Below are 21,524 nucleotides of genomic sequence, written 5' to 3'. Positions count from 1 at the left end.
GTGTATGGCTGTGTATCTGCTGTGTATGGCTTGGGTCTTCTGTGTATGGCTGGTATCTGCTGTGTATGGCTGGTATCTGTTGTGTATGGCCAGTATCTGCTGTGTATGGCCGGTATCTGCTGTGTATGGCTGGTATCTGTTGTGTATGGCCCGTATCTGCTGTGTATGGCTGTGTGTCTGCTGTGTATGGCTGTGTATCTGCTGTGTATGGCCGGTATCTGCTGTGTATGGCCGTTATCTGCTGTGTATGGCCGGTATCTGCTGTGTATGGCCGGTATCTGCTGTGTATGGCCGGTATCTGCTGTGTATGGCCGGTATCTGCTGTGTATGGCCGGTATCTGCTGTGTATCTGCTGTGTATGGCCGGTATCTGCTGTGTATGGCTGGTATCTGCTGTGTATCTGCTGTGTATGGCCGGTATCTGCTGTGTATGGCCGGTATCTGCTGTGTATGGCCGGTATCTGCAGTGTATGGCCGGTATCTGCAGTGTATGGCCGGTATCTGCAGTGTATGGCCGGTATCTGCAGTGTATGGCCGGTATCTGCTGTGTATGGCCGGTATCTGCTGTGTATGGCCGGTATCTGCTGTGTATGGCCGGTATCTGCTGTGTATGGCCGGTATCTGCTGTGTATGGCCGGTATCTGCTGTGTATGGCCGGTATCTGCTGTGTATCTGCTGTGTATGGCCGGTATCTGCTGTGTATGGCTGGTATCTGCTGTGTATGGCCGGTATCTGCTGTGTATGGCCGGTATCTGCAGTGTATGGCCGGTATCTGCAGTGTATGGCCGGTATCTGCTGTGTATAGCCGGTATCTGCTGTGTATGGCTGATATCTGCTGTGTATGGCTGGTATCTGCTGTGTATAGCTGTGTATCTGCTGTGTATGGCCGGTATCTGCTGTGTATGGCCGGTATCTGCTGTGTATGGCCGGTATCTGCTGTGTATGGCCGGTATATGCTGTGTATAGCTGGTTATCTGCTGTGTATGGCTGGTATCTGCTGTGTATGGCCGGTGTCTGCTGTGTATGGCCAGCATCTGCTGTGTATGGCTGTGTATCTGCTGTGTATGGCTGTGTATCTGCTGTGTATTGATTGGGTCTTCTGTGTATGGCTGGTATCTGCTGTGGATGGCTGGTATCTGCTGTGTATGGCTGGTATCTGCTGTGTATGGCTGGTATCTGCTCTGTGTGGCCGGTATTTGCTGTGTGTGGCCGGTATCTGCTGTGTGTGGCCAGTATCTGCTGTGTATGGCTGGTATCTGCTGTGTATGGCTATGTATCTGCTGTGTATGGCTGGTATCTTCTTTGTATGGCCGGTATCTGTTGTGTCTGGCTAGTATCTGCTGTGTATGGCTGGTATCTGCTGTGTATGGCTATGTATCTGCAGTGCATGGACAGTATCTGCTGTGTATGGCTATGTATCTGTTGTGTATGGCTGGTATTTGCTTTGTATGGCCGGTATCTGTTGAGTATGGCTATGTATCTGCTGTGTATGGCTGGTATCTGCTGTGTATGGCTAGTATCTGCTGTGTATCACCGGTATCTGCTGTGTATGGCTGGTATCTGCTGTGTATCACCGGTATCTGCTGTGTATGGCTGGTATCTGCTGTGTATGGCTTGTATCTACTGTGTATGGCTGTGTATCTGCAGTGTATGGCCAGTATCTGCTGTGTATGGCCGGTATCTGCTGTGTATGGCTGGTATCTGCTGTGTATGGCTATGTATCTGCTGTGTATGGATTGCATCTGCTGTGTATGGCTAGTATCTGCTGTATTTGGCTGTGTATCAGCTGTATATAGCCAGTATCTGCTATGTATTGCCGGTATCTGCTGTGTATGGATGGTATCTGTTGTGTATGGCTGGTACCTGCTGTGTATGGCTGGTATCTGCTGTGTATCTGCTGTGTATGGCCGGTATCTGCTGTGTATAGCTGGTATCTGCTGTGTATGGCTGGTATCTGCTGTGTATGGCTGGTATCTGCTGAGTAGGGCTGTGTATCTGCTGTGTATGGCTGTGTGTATGCTGTGTATGGCCGGTATCTGCTGTGTATGGCTGTGTATATGCTGTGTATATGCTGTGTATGGCCGGTATCTGCTGTGTATGGCCGGTATCTGCTGTGTATGGCCAGTATCTGCTGTGTATGGCTGTATATCTGCTGTGTATGGCTATGTATCTGCTGTCTGTGGCAGGTATCTGCTGTGTAAATGCTGTGTATGATGTGTATGGTTCTGTATCTGCTGTGTATGGCCCGTGTCTGCTGTGTATAGCTGTGTATCTGCTTTGTATGGCCGGTATCTGCTGCGTATGGCCGGTATCTGCTGTGTATGGCTGTGTATCTGCTGTCTGTGGCAGGTATCTGCTGTGTAAATACCGTGTATCTGCTGTGTATGGCCGATATCTGCTGTGTATGGCCTGTATCTTCTGAGTAGGGCTGTGTATCTGCTGTGTATAGCTGTGTATCTGCTTTGTATGGCCGATATCTGTTGTGTTTGGCCGGTATCTGCTGAGTAGGGCTGTGTATCTGCTGTGTATGGCCGGTATCTGCTGTGTATGGCTGGTATCTGCTGTGTATGGCTGTGTATATGCTGTGTATGGCCGGTATCTGCTGTGTATGGCCGGTATCTGCTGTGTATGGCCAGTATCTGCTGTGTATGGCTGTATATCTGCTGTGTATGGCTATGTATCTGCTGTCTGTGGCAGGTATCTGCTGTGTAAATGCTGTGTATGATGTGTATGGTTCTGTATCTGCTGTGTATGGCCCGTGTCTGCTGTGTATAGCTGTGTATCTGCTTTGTATGGCCGATATCTGCTGTGTATGGCCGATATCTGCTGTGTATGGCCGGTATCTGCGGTGTATGGCCGGTATCTGCTGAGTAGGGCTGTGTATCTGCTGTGTATGGCTGTGTATATGCTGTGTATGGCCGGTGTCTGCTGTGTATGGCCAGCATCTGCTGTGTATGGCTGTGTATCTGCTTTGTATGGCCCATATCTGCTATGTATGGCTCTGTATATGCTGTGTATGGCTGTGTATATGCTGTGTATGGCTGGTATATGCTGTGTATGGCTGGTATCTGCTGAGTTAGGGCTGTGTATCTGCTGTGTATAGCTGTGTATCTGCTGTGTATGGCCGGTATCTGCTGAGTAGGGCTGTGTATCTGCTGTGTATGGCCGGTATCTGCTGTGTATGGCCGGTATCTGCTGTGTATGGCTGTGTATCTGCTGTCTGTGGCAGGTATCTGCTGTGTAAATGCTGTGTATGATGTGTATGGTTCTGTATCTGCTGTGTATGGCCCGTATCTGCTGTGTATTGCCGGTCTCTGCTGTGTATGACTGGTATCTGCTGTGTAAATGCTGTGTATGGCTGGTGTCTGCTGTATATGGCCAGTATCTGATGTGTATGCTTGTGTATCTTCTATGTATGGCTGTGCATCTGCTGTGTATATGCTATGTATGGCCGGTATCTGCTATGTATGCATGTGCATGTATGTATGAATGTATATCTGCAGGCCGGGAGCAGTGAAGTAGGATAGATGCCTCAGGCTGGAAAGGAGCAGTGAAGGAGTAGACTATGGGAAATACGGAGGGATGGAACGGGAAAAGGCTTTAACTGCGTGCAATTGTCACACAATGCCGGGTCACTTCTGAACATCAAGCCATCAGACCTGTGTGGATGTTTTCACACAAAGAACTCTTAAGGCTGCCGGATCACTACTTGCTTCCAATTCATGTGGCCATTCAGAGAGCTACATAAAGCCGAGAGGCAGAAAGGAATAGTCTCCTCTATTAGTGGGTTAAGACCTTGATCTCTGATGTTACAGGCGGAGACTGGCCAGTGTGTACACACCACAAAAGAGGAAATCCCTGCCTGTCATTAAACAGCACTCTAATGTCCCCAACGTAACGGAACGCCGGTGGCTTCCCACCACTGGGGGCCCGGAACGCTGGCTGATGCGGGAATTGCCAGGATGGTCTAAATTTCAGGTGCGGTCTTGTTATGACTGCGGCTACCCAGCAAGAGAACCTGTCTAGTCTGCACTTGGAAATCGTTCTAGGCTAGTGATGGTCATGTGTGTCTAGGAGAACTCATGAAGAAGTATAGGATTTGTTTGATCAGCTGATAGATCACTTCCTGCTTTAGCACATGATCACGACTAGCAAATCAGAGACTTGCATGATCACATGCTTCTTGATCACATGCTTCTCCATAAGTTCCCCTCGACATGGCCGTTTTTTTGGGCAGTGCGGGCAGGGCGATCGCCCTGGGCGCAGACTGGCAAGTAGAAGAAGGGGGGCGCAGTCAGAGGACATAACCGCTAGGGAGCTGGTGATGCGCGGTGCAGCCTAATGGAAGAAGAAAGTATATTACCAGTGCGATTACCTTCCATGACTCCTCCTGGGCTGCCTGCATCCGACGTCAAGTCATCATCCCGTCACCACCGCGTGATGACACCTGATGTCCTGTAGCGGTACTGCAGGCTGTCAGAGCGGCGCCCGTGGAGGAGTCGGCTTTCCGGGCTCTCTTTGCCTGTGTGTTTTCCTGGTCCCTGCTTCCTCCTGGATGAGCGGCTGGTCACTAGTAAGTAGGCAGATCTACTTGTGACCTGTGGCTGTGTGACTGTCCCTAAAGAGTAAGGGTTCGTGAGTCCATGGGGGTGGGTTAGAAGGGGGCGCATTTTTTACACCCTCGCCCTGGGTGCAATTTAGCCAAGAAACTGCCCTGCCCCTAGACATGACCATCGCCATTCTTGGCCAGCTTGGGGCCAGTGGGGAATGGAGGAACTTGGTCGGGTTATCTCCTTAGTTTGCTGTCCTACTCCAGCCGGTTTATGCTGAATCCCCTTTTTTACCATTATATACCATTTTATTGCCAGATTATTCATATGGAAAGACCCTGGGGAGGTAAAAATGTGGCACTTGTCTAGTTTAGGGGACTCAGCAGGAAACATCATAGGGAAGTTCTGCTAACGTGATTGGGTGGACGGCACTCTTTCGAGCTTTCATGTTTCAAATAGGTTGTAGCTACCTATGTCTTGGGGGCATAACTATAAATCATGGGGCCCCCAGCAAAACTTTGATAGGGCGCCCCAATGGTCACACCCTTTTCCTTGCCAACCCCTGGTGACCCTCACAGCCTGAGGGCCCATCTTACAAGGGTCATAAAACAAGTGTGGATATTATAATCTTCACACCCATAACAAGTGTGGCCACAAAACACCTGATCTGAAGCATGGACCCCTTTATCAGAGGGAGTGAAGTAGTAGTTACAGCTCTGGGCTGCTCACCTGTAGTTATGCCCTTACCCACACCCACACTATTCAGCCATTCACAATGCTTCATGCTGTAGAGGGTGCTGCGATTGGAGAAATGTTCCCTATGAGGTTCCCCACTGGGCCTCCTAAACTAGACTAGCACCAACAATTCAATAATTGCCACATTTGCATTCACATTAACCACTCTGCGACCACCTACTGCAGGATGGTGGTCGCAGAGTGGCTTCCTTGATCATGCACTGGTACGTGATCTCACGATGCGCGAGATTTGACGGGAGCTCGCGCTTGCTCTAGTACGAGCTTCCATAAATAAACACAGCGGAGCTCCGTGATCAGCCGGCCAGCTGCGATTGCAGCTGGCAGGCTGTTAGAAATTAAAAAACACGGTATTTTGATTTGTACAGCGCTGCAATCTAGTGCAGCGCTGTGAAGGGGACAGCTCTATCACTTAGCTGTTCCCAGGAGAATCTCACAGTCTTATACCTCTGATAGCTGATGCCTATGAGAAGTATTTCTTTTGGTGGATCTCGGGGGAGGGAGGAAAAATAAAAAAATAGACATTTTTATTAAAAAAAATATATAAAATTGATTAAAAAAAAAGACATTGTGGCAGCAATCAGATCCCATTAACAGAAAGCTCTGTTGGTGGCAAGGAAAGGAGGTTAGATTAATTTGGCTGCTAAGTTGTATGGCGGAGCAATAAACCGTTAAAGCTTTAAGAGTGCAGAATTGTAAAAAATAGCCTGGTCACTAGGGGATGTAAGCCTGTGGTCCTCAAGAGGTTAACTTGCAGTGACAGCTGGGCCGCTGGTCCTGTTTGCAAGGCAATGATGATATTTGATGTGTGAGCGCAGGTAGGTGGCAGGGGTCTTGGCTTACAGTAAATGAACGCCAGTTTCCACCACTCAGAATGGTGATCCGCTCAGACCGCGAGTGATAATAGTTGCCAGACTTGGAGGTGAATTTAGGGCTGATCCTGGTGTTATAGTTCTGCTCTGGTTCTGCCTTACCTTACAGTGGGCAGCACCAGCAGATCGTTCATCATCTCGTGCTGCTAATCCTCTATAACGACGGCAGATCCTGTCAGGAGTGCGTGAGATTTCGACCTGCTCATAGCTGGTGATTAGATGACAGTGGGAGTGTACACAGGCATGGTTACTGTCGCCCGCAAGGATCAGGACTCTGGCGACAGTTGGGGGTTGAGCTGAGCTCCATGCAGAACTGTTGCTGTGGAGGGTGGAGGAGGGGCATTGGTGCAGTGCATGATGGAACAGCTTTTTAGCAATAGGGGTAAGGATGGCTGAGAGAATCAGTCACCCTGGCATTGCTGTAAACACACTAGATTCTCAGCAGAGGTGCTGCCACTGGAGTAGAATGCTCTCGCCTGTGTACGCGGCTTCAGTGCGGCTCCCAGGGTAAGGAGAACCAGGACACTTCCTGCCTCTGTGATGACATACAGTGAACAAGGCTGGATTTACCCTAAGGCAATGTAGGCAAGTGCCTACAGGCGCCTGATGATGGAAAAGCAGTCCACTCCCTAAGGGCCCGTTCACACCTGAGCGGGAATCGCACGATTCCCGCTCACGGCAAACCACTAGCGGTTCTGCAAGAACCGCTACACAATGTAGCGAGTGGCAGTGTTCTCACTGCCGTGGTTGCGGTTAGCGATAACCGCAACCACGCTGCATACAGCGGTTTGCCGGCGACGAGCGTTCCGTGATTTGCGATTGTGATTAGCGTGCATAGCACGCTAATCGCGTTCGCTCCAAAACCCCCGCAGTGTCCAGTGATTTTTCCGCGCTAATCGCGGGAAAATCACTCCCGCAAAACGCCGGCGGTAATCGCCGGCGTTCTGCGATTTTAAGTGTGAACGGGCCCTAAGTGCCTCCCTCCTTCCCTATGCAGAGTCCTGATTAATGTAAATGAGGTTACTCACCCTGCTCTCGGCATTCCACTGACAAGATTTACCTTCAGTCAGAGGCACTACTGGCTACTGAATACTGATCTTCCTCTAGCTACATAATACTTGGCAACACCCCTAGCTACTTAGTATTAGGTAGCCATGACTCTATTAAGGGGCACCTGTAGCTGCGTATGATGGGTAAGGGAGAAGTGAAAGCGGGGACAGCCAGCACACTTGCAGTGCAGTTTGGTGGTTTGTGGGTTCATGGAGGGTGAAGTCTAGGGTTCCAGGACAACTGTGCCTATAGGCTCCCGTGAAATAATCCAGGCCTGACAGTGATGTCTGCAGAGCTAGGACAAGGTCCTCCGGCACCCAAGGCTGAGACCCCAAAGTGCCCCCCTCCATCCCTCCCACCCCAGCTGTCACACACTGATTGCTATTAGACTAAGAGGGCCACAGGGCCCCAACACCTTAATCTCTAGTTATCTGGCTTGCAGTCGCTGCCATGTATCCCCTTTTCTGATTTCTCTCTGCTTCAAACACAATAGGGGAATGATAGCTGAGTGAGTTGTGCGCCCCCATCTACACTGCACCCTGAGGCTGGAGCCTCTCTCGCCTCTGCCTCGGCCCGGCCATGGATTTCTGTGTATTATATGTCCAGGCTGGGGAACGAGCGCCGCACAGTACTTGACAATTCTCTGCGTTTTCTACACTGAAGGACTGTATATCTTCTCATGGCAAGTAAAGAAGTTCACTGAGATGCTAATAATTCCAGCTTGCAACTGGGCCAATCATATGTACTTCCTGTCAATTCTGATTGGCCTAATTCCAAGCCACATACAGATTGCATTCAGTTGGAATGAAAGCAGACACATCAGCCGATTTTTGTAATTAAGTGCATGCTTTAGACCTGTGCTTCTCCCTTCACCCCTAAAATAACTAACACTGTACCCCCCATACCCCCCTCACCATGCTCACCTCTGGGTGTCCTCAATATTGGGGTCGCGTGAGCCAAGCTACTCAGACAGCCATGCAAGCCAAAGCTACTTAATGTCTTTGGGGTGGCCTTATCCCCCCCACCTCTCATCACAGCCACACCGCACCAACACAGCCCACCCACATTGCACCACTCACCCATCAACCCATATACTGAGGGGCACAAGCACCCCACCCTCTCACAGAAGTGACTGCAAGACAATGACCTTATCTGCCATGGCAGTCAGCTGACACAGGGCAGAGATCAAATTACGACTTGCGATTAGTCACAGATGAGGAGGAATTAGACAGGCTATACTCTCTAAATATATACAGGGTGCATTTCTCTGTGTTTTCCTTCTGTCCTGTGCAAGAGTTCAGGTCCACTTTAAAGGACAACTGAGCTGAAAAGGATATGGAGGCTGCCATATTTATTTCCTTTTAAACAATACAAGTTGCCTGGCTGCCCCGCTGAACTTCCATGCATCAGTAGTGTCCGAATCGCACACCTGAAGCCAGGGCTGAGGAGTCGGAGCAATTTTGGGTACCTGGAGTTGGAGTCAGAGTTGAAATCGGTGGTGTCAATAAACTTAGGAGTCAGAGTTGGAGTCGGATGATTTTTGAACCAAATCCATAGCCTTTGTAAAAATTAGACTAAGGAGTCAGAGTCGGAGCAATTTTGGGTACCTGGAGTTGGAGTCGGTGGTTTCATAAACTGAGGAGTCGGATGATTTTTGTATCAACTCCACAGCCCCACCTGTAGCAAGCATGTGGCTGATGCAGTCAGACTTTAGCAAAACACCTGATCAGCATGTTTGTTCAGGGTTTATGGCTGAGGCCCTTCTGTACTCTTGAAATGTGTGTTTGTGTTGCGATGCCCCGCCCCCAGAGCAGCACACCGCAATGTACAAAATCACAAACATGTAAAGTCAACCCCTGAATATGCCCCTTGTCCAGTCATGTATCCCCTGCTGGACAGGAAGTATGTCACTGGGATTTCCCCGTCGTTCCGCGCATGCGTGCCACACCACTGCCTGGTGACTTTGTGGCTGCGGATCAGGCACTTCCAGCACAACGCAACCCATTAAATGTGCTAGACCCCATGGCCTTGCATTGCTGTTGTGTTACCATGAGGTTAGAGTAATGCAACGCAGGTTTACAATGCAAGTGTAAAATGGGCCTTAAAGGGACCCTGAGCAGTAAAAGAAAATGAACCTGGTACTTACCTGGGGCTTCTTCCAGCCCACCGTAGGCCGTGAGGTCCCCCGGCATCCTCCTGGCTCCACTCCCTGGCAGCTCCGTTACCGCCGACTTTCAGGCTGAAGGTCGTCCGGTTCTTCCTGAACAGGGGCGCTCTGCATAATCATGCCGGCCCCTACACATCGCGTCGCCTGGCATGACAGTTCTATGCATGCGCGGTTCAGAGTTAGAAAATCGCACATGCGCAGGGCTGTCACGGCGGCCGGCGCGATGACGCGTAACGACCGGCGTGATGATATGGAGCCGTCCCCATTCAGGACGAACCCGATGGCCTTCAGCCCGAAAGTCGCCGGTAACGGAGCCGCCAGCGGGTCTGGGAGAGGAGACAGGAGGATGCCGGGGGACCTTACGGACTACGGTGGGCTGGAGGAAGCCCCAGGTCAATACCAGTTTCATTTTTAAAGTATTAGAGGCAGAGGATCAGCAGGACAACCAGACAATGTGCATTATTTAATTGTAAACAAATATGGCAGCCTCCATATCCCTGTCAGTTCAGCTGTCCTTTAAGCAGGTGTAAATATCAGTACAGTAACACAGTAATGCTGGGGACTGCAGAATGACGCTGACTCACTGAAGCCCCTCATCAGTAGATGGGTACAGTGCCTTCTCATCTAGGTCCTCCCCATACTGAGTTGAAAATAATAATTTGGCCACCTCTCTTATCTGGCCGCTGCCGCACGCCTGGAGCCCGGGCGCTGCAGCCGAATAGCAAGAGGTGATATTAATATTTATTTGCAATGGAGCCTTTCTTTCTCCCCTCATGGCGGGATGATGGGAGCTGCGACCATGGGTCTCTCCGCCAAAAACAGAGCGCCTCTCATCCCTCTCTCTTTTTTCTGTCTTTTATTTTAACGTCCATCTATCCAGCGGCAGTCGAGGGGTTAAAAAAGCATCCATATGCATCTAGTATCCTGCACATCTCATCACTTTAATAGTGGACCGCAGGTATGTTGCCATGTGAACAGGCGGCCATGTCGCCATGGAAACAGCCAGATTGCAGCACACCAGTCTGGGGAGCAGACACTTTTTCTTTCTTTTTTTTTTTTTTTGTATTAAAGCTCCTGGTTTTTCTTTTGTTAAATTTGCAGAAGTGTTTGTGGGGGGAGCGGGCTGCGTCTCTCTCTCTCTCTGCACGATATCTCCCTACCTATCATCAGCCCCTCGCCAAACGTCTTCCTCCATCTTTAAGGCTGTCTTTTGTCAGCCGGGATGAAGGTCATGTCAGGATGGATTTCCACTTTATAGAGTGTTTTTTTCCTTCTATTGGGCGCTGAAATGGCCATCGAAGGAGCGCGGCGTGAGGCCTCTGGATGCCATTCTCGCAGGGCAGCGCAGTCGACCTTTTGTGTATACCTGCGGTCTGCTTAAAGCGCGCTTCCACCCTCCATAAAAGAACCCGGCGTTGTGAGGCAGAGCAGGGAAATAATAAACTTTGCAATTAGTCTTCATTATGGATTTAAGTCAGTTTGGCCTCTGTAAGGTATAGAAGCCTCTAAACTGCCCAATTTACAAATACCGAAGTGTTGTCCTTCACACCGCGAGCCTGACTGCAGCTCGGCAATGCTCTGTCACTGCAGCTCGCCAATGCTCTGTCACTGCAGCTCGGCAATGCTCTGTCACTGCAGCTCGGCAATGCTCTGTCACTGCAGCTCGCCAATGCTCTGTCACTGCAGCTCGCCAATGCTCTGTCACTGCAGCTCGCCAAAGCTCTGTCACTGCAGCTCGGCAATGCTCTGTCACTGCAGCTCGCTAATGCTCTGTCACTGCAGCTCGCCAATGCTCTGCCACTGCAGTTCGCCAATGCTCTGTCACTGCAGCTCGGCAATGCTCTGTCACTGCAGCTCGGCAATGCTCTGTCACTGCAGCTCGCCAATGCTCTGTCACTGCAGCTCGGCAATGCTCTGTCACTGCAGCTCGGCAATGCTCTGTCACTGCAGCTCGGCAATGCTCTGTCACTGCAGCTCGGCAATGCTCTGTCACTGCAGCTCGGCAATGCTCTGTCACTGCAGCTCGGCAATGCTCTGTCACTGCAGCTCGGCAATGCTCTGTCACTGCAGCTCGGCAATGCTCTGTCACTGCAGCTCGGCAATGCTCTGTCACTGCAGCTCGCCAATGCTCTGCCACTGCAGCTCGCCAATGCTCTGCCACTGCAGCTCGCCAATGCTCTGCCACTGCAGCTCGCCAATGCTCTGCCACTTCAGCTCGCCAATGCTCTGCCACTGCAGCTCGCCAATGCTCTGTCACTGCAGCTCGCCAATGCTCTGTCACTGCAGCTCGCCAATGCTCTGTCACTGCAGCTCGCCAATGCTCTGTCACTGCAGCTCGGCAATGCTCTGTTACTGCAGCTCGGCAATGTTTGCAAAGGCAAATAGGTCCTACTATAGGGGAATTTTGCAGATCCTGTGTGGCAAAAAGCGAAGTTCAAACACATCCAATGCAGTCACTCTCTGTCTATAGTGATAGTAAACTAGCTGCAGTGTGTGCTGATCTCTACTGCCTACAGTATGTACAATATAACCTCACTCTGTGACTTTACTGATAGCAAACTACCTACAGTGTGTGTTGATCTCCACCAGTATGTACAAAATAAACTGGTACTCTGTGCCTATACTTATAGTAAACTAGCTGCAGTGTGTGCTGATCTGTGCTACCGCCAGTATGTACATTATAAGCTGTAACTCTGTGCCTATAGTAAACTAGATGCAATGTATGCTGACCTCTGCTACCTCCAGTATGTATAGTAAAAGCTGTTACTCCATGCCTGTACTGATAATAACCTAGCTGCAGTGTGTTCTGATCTCTGCTACCCCCAGTATGTGCAGTATAAGCTGTTACTCTGTGCATGTACTGATAGCAAACTAGCAGCTGTGTGTGCTGGACTCTGCTACCTCCAGTATGTATAGTAAAAGCTGTTACTCCGTGCCTGTACTGATAATAACCTAGCTGCAGTGTGTTCTGATCTCTGCTACCCCTAGTATGTACAGTATAAGTTGTGTCTTTGTGCCTGTACTGATAGCAGTGCTGGTCGTAATGGAAAAAGCTACGCTTACGGATCATTACGCATAATTTTACGCTATTACGCATTACGAAATTACGCTTACGGCATAGACAATCAATTTCGGTACATGTCTGTAATTACGCATTGCCCTTGCGCAATTACGCGTAAGAATACCGTAATTCAGGTTGTTACGTTATAGGCTTACGCGTAAATTCCTACTAGCAATTAATGCGTAAGGTCATGCTGCCAAGCGGAAAAGTTGACGCATGGATCAATGTTAGGTAGCCGCCGACTTTAAGGGTTAATAGCAAAGCCCCCTTAAGTGCTAAGAGCCTCAAATTTGGAGAATATATTAAGGAGATCAGAAGGAATAAGAGGGAATTTTGTTTTTTCAAAAAGACCTTATAGTTTTTGAGAAAATCGATGTTAAAGTTTCAAAGGAAAAATATATACATTTAAAAACCCGCCGACTTTAACGGTTAATAGCAAAGCCTGCTTAAAATTTAGAAACACCAAATTCACAGGGTATATTAAGGGGATCAGTGGGAATAAGAGGAAATTTTTTTTTTTCAAAAAGACCTTATAGTTTTTGAGAAACTCCCCCCTCCCAGACCTCTTTAACCCCTTGTCCCCCATGCAGACTGGGATAGCCAGAATGCGGAGCACCGGCCGCGTGGGGCTCCGCACCCTGACTATACCAGCCCGCATGGTCCATGGATTGGGGGGTCTCGGAAGGGGAGGGGCAGCCAAGCTTTCCCCTCCCCCTCCGAGCCCTTGTCCAATCCAAGGACAAGGGGCTCTTCTCCACCTCCGATGGGCGGTGGAGGTGGAGGCCGCGATTTCCTGGGGGGCGGGGTTCATGGTGGCATCTGGGAGTCCCCTTTAAAAAGGGGTCCCCCAGATGCCCACCCCCCCTCCCAGGAGAAATGAGTATAGAGGTACTTGTACCCCTTACCCATTTCCTTTAAGAGTTAAAAGTAAATAAACACACAAACACATAGAAAAAGTATTTTAATTGAACAAAAAACATAACCACGAAAAAAGTCCTTTAATATTCTTAATTAACCCTTAATACTTACCTGTCCCTTTAAAAGCCAGTTCCCACGCAATATCCTCGGAAATATACTAATCAGTTACAATGTAACAAAGTTTTTACAATGTAACAACTTTGTTACTTTGTAACACCACCGCACCCGACGTCACTCGCCGCTCACCCGCCGGCCGCCGCATACACGCTAAGTCCCCGCCGGCTCCCGCCGTCCACTCCGCCCACACCTGTCACCCATATACATGCTGGCACCCATGGGTGCCAGCATGTATATAGGTGACATGTGGGAGAGGCGGGGAGGGCAGCGGAGCCGGCGGGGACTTAGCGTCCCTTCACCCGACAGAGCTCTGAGCTATAGCTCAGAGCTCTCGAAAGCATCTTTGTATTTGGGCTCCAAGGAGCCCCATTGGTCCTTAGCAGACCAATGGGGTTCCTTCTGATTTGAAGGAACCCCATTGGTCTGCTAAGGACCAATGGGGCTCCTTGGAGCCCAAATACAAATATGCTTACGAGAGCTCTGAGCTATAGCTCAGAGCTCTGTCGGGTGAAGGGACGCTAAGTCCCCGCCGGCTCCGCTGCCCTCCCCGCCTCTCCCACATGTCACCTATATACATGCTGGCACCCATGGGTGCCAGCATGTATATGGGTGACAGGTGTGGGCGAAGTGGACGGCGGGAGCCGGCGGGGACTTAGCGTGTATGCGGCGGCCGGCTGGTGAGCGGTGAGTGACGTCGGGTGCGGTGGTGTTACAAAGTAACAAAGTTGTTACATTGTAACTGATTAGTATATTTCCGAGGATATTGCGTGGGAACTGGCTTTTAAAGGGACAGGTAAGTATTAATGGTTAATTAAGAATATTAAAGGACTTTTTTCGTGGTTATGTTTTTTGTTCAATTAAAATACTTTTTCTATGTGTTTGTGTGTTTATTTACTTTTAACTCTTAAAGGAAATGGGTAAGGGGTACAAGTACCTCTATACTCATTTCTCCTGGGAGGGGGGGTGGGCATCTGGGGGACCCCTTTTTAAAGGGGACTCCCAGATGCCACCATGAACCCCGCCCCCCAGGAAATCGCGGCCTCCACCTCCACCGCCCATCGGAGGTGGAGAAGAGCCCCTTGTCCTTGGATTGGACAAGGGCTCGGAGGGGGAGGGGAAAGCTTGGCTGCCCCTCCCCTTCCGAGACCCCCCAATCCATGGACCATGCGGGCTGGTATAGTCAGGGTGCGGAGCCCCACGCGGCCGGTGCTCCGCATTCTGGCTATCCCAGTCTGCATGGGGGACAAGGGGTTAAAGAGGTCTGGGAGGGGGGACCCCACGTCGTTTTTTTTTCAATATTTCCCACACTCAGAACGAAGTAAGTAAAACTCTTCCCACTTGGGGGAATCTATGAAAATAAAACACTATTGTTACCTGTGCAAAAAAAACTGACATTTTCCGCATTTAAAAGACATTTTTGCCCTTGAAACTTAAAAATCAATTTTCTCAAAAACTATAAGGTCTTTTTGAAAAAAAAATGTTTCCTCTTATTCCCACTGATCCCCTTAATATACCCTGTGAATTTGGTGTTTCTAAATTTTAAGCAGGCTTTGCTATTAACCGTTAAAGTCGGCGGGTTTTTAAATGTATATATTTTTCCTTTGAAAGTTTAACATCGATTTTCTCAAAAACTATAAGGTCTTTTTGAAAAAAAATGTTTCCCTCTTATTCCTTCTGATCTCCTTAATATATTCTCCAAATTTGAGGCTCTTAGCACTTACGGGGGCTTTGCTATTAACCCTTAAAGTCGGCGGCTTTTTTATATTATACGGGAGCGTAATATTACGCGATTACAGCAGACTGTGTAATTTCAATGGGAGTTTACTGTCTTACGCGTAATTTGTTACGCGTAAAAACGTAACCCACGGTCTACGCGTAATTAATTACGCGTAATACCGTAACCTTACACGTAACGCTTACGGTGCATTTGTAGGGAATTACGATGCGTAATTACGCTAATGCGTAATTTCGGCCCAGCACTGACTGATAGTAACCTAGCTGTAGTGTGTGCTGATCTGTGCTACCACTAGTATGCACAGTATAAGCTGTAACTCTGTGTGCCTATAGTAAACTAGCTACAATGTATGCTGATCTCTGCTACCTCCAGTATGTATAGTATAAGCTTTTACTCTGTGCCTATACTGATAGTAAACTAGCTGCAGTGTGTGCTGATCTCTGCTACCTCCAGTATGTACAGTATAAGCTGTTACTCTGTGCCTGTACTGATAGTAAACTAGCTTCAGGGTAGTGCTGATCTATGCTACCTCCAATATGTATAGTATAACCTTTTACTCTGTGCCTGTACTGATAGTAAACTAGCTGCAGTGTGTGCTGGACTCTGCTACCTCCAGTATGTATAGTATAAGCTGTTACTCTGTGCCTGTACTGATAGTAAACTAGCTGCAGTGTGTGCTGATCTCTGCTACCTCCAGTATGTATAGTATAAGCTGTTACTCTGCTCCTGTACTGATAGTAAACTAGCTGCAGTTTGTGCTGGACTCTGCTACCTCCAGTATGTATAGTATAAGCTGTTACTCTGTGCCTGTACTGATAGTAAACTAGCTGCAGTGTGTGCTGATCTCTGCTACCCCCAGTATGTGCAGTATAAGCTGTTACTCTGTGCCTGTACTGATAGTAAACTAGCTTCAGGGTAGTGCTGATCTATGCTACCTCCAGTATGTATAGTATAAGCTGTTACTCTGTGCCTGTACTGATAGTAAATTAGCTGCTGTGTGTGCTGGACTCTGCTACCTCCAGTATTTATAGTATAAGCTGTTACTCTGGGCCTATAGTAAACTAGCTAGCCCCTGTGTTCTATGAGGGTGTCCTCAGAGGGTTTGATTTATTTATTTTTATTTATTTTTTTAAATATGAGCCAATGAAATACCAGGTAGGTACCATCTCTAGGCAGTCAAGCTTTAACAAAGGCCACAATAGTGGTGGCTGATAAGTCAGTGCCTGTCAATGACCTTGTTCTCAGGGTCAGCCAGTATTGGGAAACTAATTCCAGTTGAAGGAAAGAGATAGGGATATGGAGCGGAGGTTGGGAGATGATGTTTACCATATAAGAAATTCTGTTCCTCATATCCCAACCTCTGGCAGCCTTATGTTTGCTACAGTTGTGGATCCAGGGCCCATTACAGTGTAAACTGTTCCCTCTGCCAGGAATTAGGGCAGACTGAGTAGCGTAGCAATAGGGGCTGCAGAGGTTGCGACCGCATCTGGGCCATTGGCTCTCTCTCAACCGCGGTATTGTCTTTCTATTGGTCCTGTACTGGTAATAATTACTTCTATAGATGCTTTAAATAGTGGTAATCATTAATAAACGGTTCCCTATACCCTTCTTGCACCTCTGACACTGTGGTTGTCCTTGGCAGGTTTTGGTGCGCTTTATCAATTGTTATGTATAGAGTGCATGGGGGGCCCCAATGTAAGACTTGCACCGGGGCCCATAGCGTCTTAGCTAAGCCACTGGACAGACTGCCACACCTTTTAAGTGCAACTTATATTTTATGTCTGGGCACCCTCACAATAGGCTTGATTCACTAAGCTTAACGCAGCGTAACAGCGCGAGTTAGCTACTGATACGTGCGCTAGTGAATCAGCGTGCCTTATTCAGTGTCCCTGCACGCTAGGCATGCTATTGGAAGCGTAGCGTGCGTAATCGGGGAGCGAGCACTCTGCGCATGTTGTGCTGCTGTGTTGCAGCATAGCAAACGCTAGTAACTTAAAGTGAACCTCTGGACTAAAAATCTCAGCAGAACTGAAAAGACTTGGTGTTTCCTTAACAGTTTCACAGCATCAGAACTTTGTTTTTCTTACCAAATCATCATTTTTAGCTGCATTTTTAGCTAAGCTCCACCCACCAAAGGAATCTGCCCGGGCTTTTTTTCCCTGATGCTGTGCAAAGCATGACGGGATTTCCTATGTTGTTATTCACGTTGCCTAGCAACTGGGAGGGGTGATCAGCACACAGGACAGTTGGAACTGTGTCTCATGCTCCCTGTCACCTCCGTTCAACCAAAAAGATGGCTGCCCTCATGAAATCAAACATTTGCCTGTTCTTTTAAAAAAGGGTGGGTAAGAGATTATATTACTTCTCTATTTTAATTAACATAACTAATGTAAGTTAATGAGTCATTAATAATGACAGTATGTTTGTTTAGGCTGACGGTCCTCTTTAACGTCAGCTCCATTCCTCCCACCCTAAGCCCCAACGGGTCCAGTCACATTAAAGCACCTGATCCCCGCACTCTGATTGGCCCAATAGGCAGTCTGTCTTGACCGTCAGCCTATTGGGCCAATCTGTTCTGAAACTTGGGTGAATATTGGCCATGACAGTGATCTGCAAACTTGGCTTTCCAGCTGTTAAGGAACTACAAGTCCCACAATGTATTGCGGGAGTCTGACAGCCACAGTCATGATTCATAAAGGCAAATGCATTGTGGGACTTGTAGTTCTTTAACAGCTGGAGAGCCGAGTTTGCAGATCACTGGGCCATGATGTAAGAGGGGGTATGAGAGTGATATTCCCACACATGCACAAATCTCCCGTCAACTCTGCGTCTGTCCATGTGTGTCTTCCTCTGTCTGCTCCTCAAGAGTCTGTTCCTCCTCTGCCCAAGTTTCCCCACCTTGAATATCACAATCCTAGGCTAGGCAAGAGATTCCAAACTTGTCTGCTTATTGAAGGATGCTGCTTGTGGAGTTCTAAGGGGAAGAAGAGTGGAAGCAGTGGCGTAACTACAAATCATGGGGCCCCTCAGCAAAACTTTGAAGGGGCCCCCAATGGTCACACCTTTTCACTTGCCTACCCCTGGTAACCATCACAGCCTGGAGGCCCATCTTGCAGCAGTCATAAAACGAGTGTGGCCATCCTGATCTTCACACCCATAACAAGTGTAGCCACAGAACACCTGATCTGAAGGATGGGCCCCTTTATCAGAGGGAGTGAAGTCATATTTGGGGCCCCTTTACAGCTCTGGGGCTGCACCCCTCTAGTTACACTCCTGGGTAGGAATCAGGATGTGTTTTGGGGCAAATAAATAGCAGTTCCCTCCATATCTCCCTTTAAAGGATACCCGAGGTGACATGTGACATGATGAGATAGACATGTGTATGTACAGTGCCGAGCACACAAATAACTATGCTGTGTTCCTTTTTTTTCTTTTTCTGCCTGAAAGAGTTAAATATCAGGTATGCAAGTGGCTGACTCAGTCCTGGCTCAGGCAGGAAGTGACTACAGTGCGACCCTCGCTTATAATTAATGCATTAACCACGCCCCCCCTCCCCTTATGTTTGGGGGGAGGGTAGACATGTATGACGCCTTTCTGCTGTACTGGAGAAGCCAATTCATTATAATAAAGATATAGCTAAGATTCATGTCCTCTCTAAACGAAAGCTGAAAAAGTATTTTTAGTTCACTAAAAGCATAAAGGAATGTCTGAAAACATTTGTACACAATAATTGAGAGCTTCTGGCAAATACACTGTACATGTGTCAAGGGGTACTTGAGATGACAATCCTGGGAGGACAATCATCTATGAATGTACAGGCAGCCTGTAAAAATGGCCTTTTACTGCTGTTTGTGGAAGAAAGAAAATCCTATTGTCGAGATCAGCATCGTGTCCGGTAAGTAGGATGGAGGCTGCATACCCGGTGCACTGTAATGGAGAAACGTGAAAACATCGGGGCTGCTAACATACAAAAATGTCAACCCTCTCACCCACAGGTCCGGAAGTGTTTCCCTGTGTCCAGAATTTTTCTTATTTTGCCAGAAACACAGAAGTAAGACAAGAGAAATAACATTTACATCACACTTTTCTCCTGGCGGACTCAAAGCGCCAGAGCTGCAGCCACTAGGGGCACGCTCACTAGGCAGTAGCAGTGTTAGGGAGTATTGCCCAAGGTGGCCTTACTAAATAGGTGCTGGCTTACTGGTGCAGGAAGAGACATGATTCAAACCCTACTCTAACAGAGGCAGAGCCCTTAAAATGTACCAGAGATGAAAATAAAAAGAAAATCATACATACCTGGGGATTCCTCCAGCCCCCTCCGGGCCTGATCACTCCTTTGGTGCCGTCCTCTGCCTTCTGTATTCTCTGTAAGGATTCCTAGTATCTTCGGCCAGTCGGGTCTAGTCGGCGCATGCGCAGTGCAGCTGCGCTTGCTCCCGTGGCCAGGAGAGTTCTGCGCCTGCACACAGAAAGCTCCTGGCGACGGAAGTGCGGCATGGTGGGCGCGCGCGCATGGCCATGCGCAGTAAGCCCTGAGTGGCTAAGATACTGGGAGCTCTTAAGGGGCCCATACACCTAACGATTTTCTTGCCGATATACAGCTGTTTCGATCACAGTGATCGAAACGGCTGTGAAATGGCCGCGCACACCGCTGACAGAACGATCGATTTCCGTCAGAAATCGATCGTTCCCGTCTATTTCCGTCGATCCATCCGTGCGGAAGATTTTACTCGGTTGCCGGCAGGTCGGGAGTGCGTCGTTAGCGGCGTTCGAATGCCCTGATGACCGACGCAATACAGCGGGTATACATTACCTGTTCCGGCCGGCGCGAGTCCCCTGGTCTACTTCTCCGCTTCGGGCTGCAGACCGTTCCTGCAGGTACGCAGAACTGCCTGTCCCGGCAGGAAGTTTAAACAGTAGAGCGCCCTCTACTGTTTAAACTTCCCCCCCGGACAGGAAGTTCAGTAGCTGGAGCGGAGAAGAAGACAGCAGGGTCTCGCACCGGCTGGAACAGGTAATGTATGCAGGGCAGCTCCACAGATTGTGATCGGTTTCAGGCTGAAATCGATTCACAATCTGTTTGCAGTAAAGGTGGCCATACGATCCCTCTCTGATCAGATTCGATCAGAGAGGGATCTATCTGTTGGTCGAATCTGATCGCAAATCGACCAGTGTATGGCCACCTTTACAGAGAATACAGAAGGCGGAGGACGGCGCCAAGGTATCCATCTGAAAATGGCGCCTGTGAATAATGGCGCACAGTGTTGCCGCTAATCCGTTTGCCGCTTATCGCTATTTAACGTTAAAGCCTTATTGTTATTTAGCGTTAAAGCCTTATTGTTATTTAGCGTTAAAGCCTTATTGTTATTTAGCGTTAAAGCCTTATTGTTATTTAGCGTTAACACACAGAACCCTCTCTGTACCTATCCCTAACCCCTAAACCCCCCGGTGGTGCCTAACCCTAACCACCCCCCCTGGTGGTGCCTAACCCTAACCACCCCCCTGGTGGTGCCTAACCCTAACCACCCCCCTGGTGATGCCTAACCCTAACCACCCCCCTGGTGGTGCCTAACCCTAAGACCCCCCTGGTGGTGCCTAACCCTAACCTTGACAGTGTTACATTAAATCCATTCATCGTTTTGCAGTTAAATAACTTCTGCAGTTTGGCTTATGTAGGGCGCTATTGATAAATAACGTTAGTGTGTGCCACTATTGGTAAATAACGTTAGTGTGTGCCACTATTGATGAATAACGTTAGTGTGTGCCACTATTGATAAATAACGTTACTGTGTGCCGTTTTTCTTCTTTTTTTCCCTGTGCGCCATTATTATGCAGTACTAACGATAAATAGCGATAAGCGTATCTTTTTAATGCGGCGCCATTTCTATGCATAGGCACTGTGCGCCATTATTCACTGATCCCGGCGCCAAGATAGCGATCAGGCCAGAGGGGAGCTGAAAGATGCCCCAGGTATGTATGATTTTGTTGTTTACTTTTCATTTTGAATTCCCTTTAACCTGAACAGTATCCAGCCACAATACTACCTTGGCAACCCCGATTTTTACCTGCAGTACAGGCAAGCACTGTCATTCTGAAGGTGGCCTCATACAATTAATGGATTAGATTTTAGGGCAATTGGATAAAAAACTAAAAAAATTTAACTTTTTTTTTTCTAAAGTTTTTCTCTATTTCTTCAAATGACAATTCTCCATTTTTATCCATATAAGTAGATCGGGAGTGGCTGATTTTTTAGATCAATTTTTATGAGAATTGTGTAGGAGCTTTAAAAAAAATGTTCACAA

General features: G+C 48.5%; 1 protein-coding gene across 10 annotated transcripts in view; it reads left to right on the top strand.

Annotated features, from left to right (window-relative positions):
• ZFHX3 (zinc finger homeobox 3) overlaps positions 1 to 21,524 on the top strand; it is a 1,434,500-nt gene that overhangs the window by 1,029,171 nt on the left and 383,805 nt on the right. The gene's annotated exons all lie outside the window — the stretch shown is intronic.

The sequence above is a fragment of the Hyperolius riggenbachi genome, chromosome 11, assembly GCF_040937935.1.
Source record: "Hyperolius riggenbachi isolate aHypRig1 chromosome 11, aHypRig1.pri, whole genome shotgun sequence".
Classification (NCBI taxonomy): domain Eukaryota; kingdom Metazoa; phylum Chordata; class Amphibia; order Anura; family Hyperoliidae; genus Hyperolius; species Hyperolius riggenbachi.
This window is presented reverse-complemented; position numbering and strand designations above follow the sequence as displayed.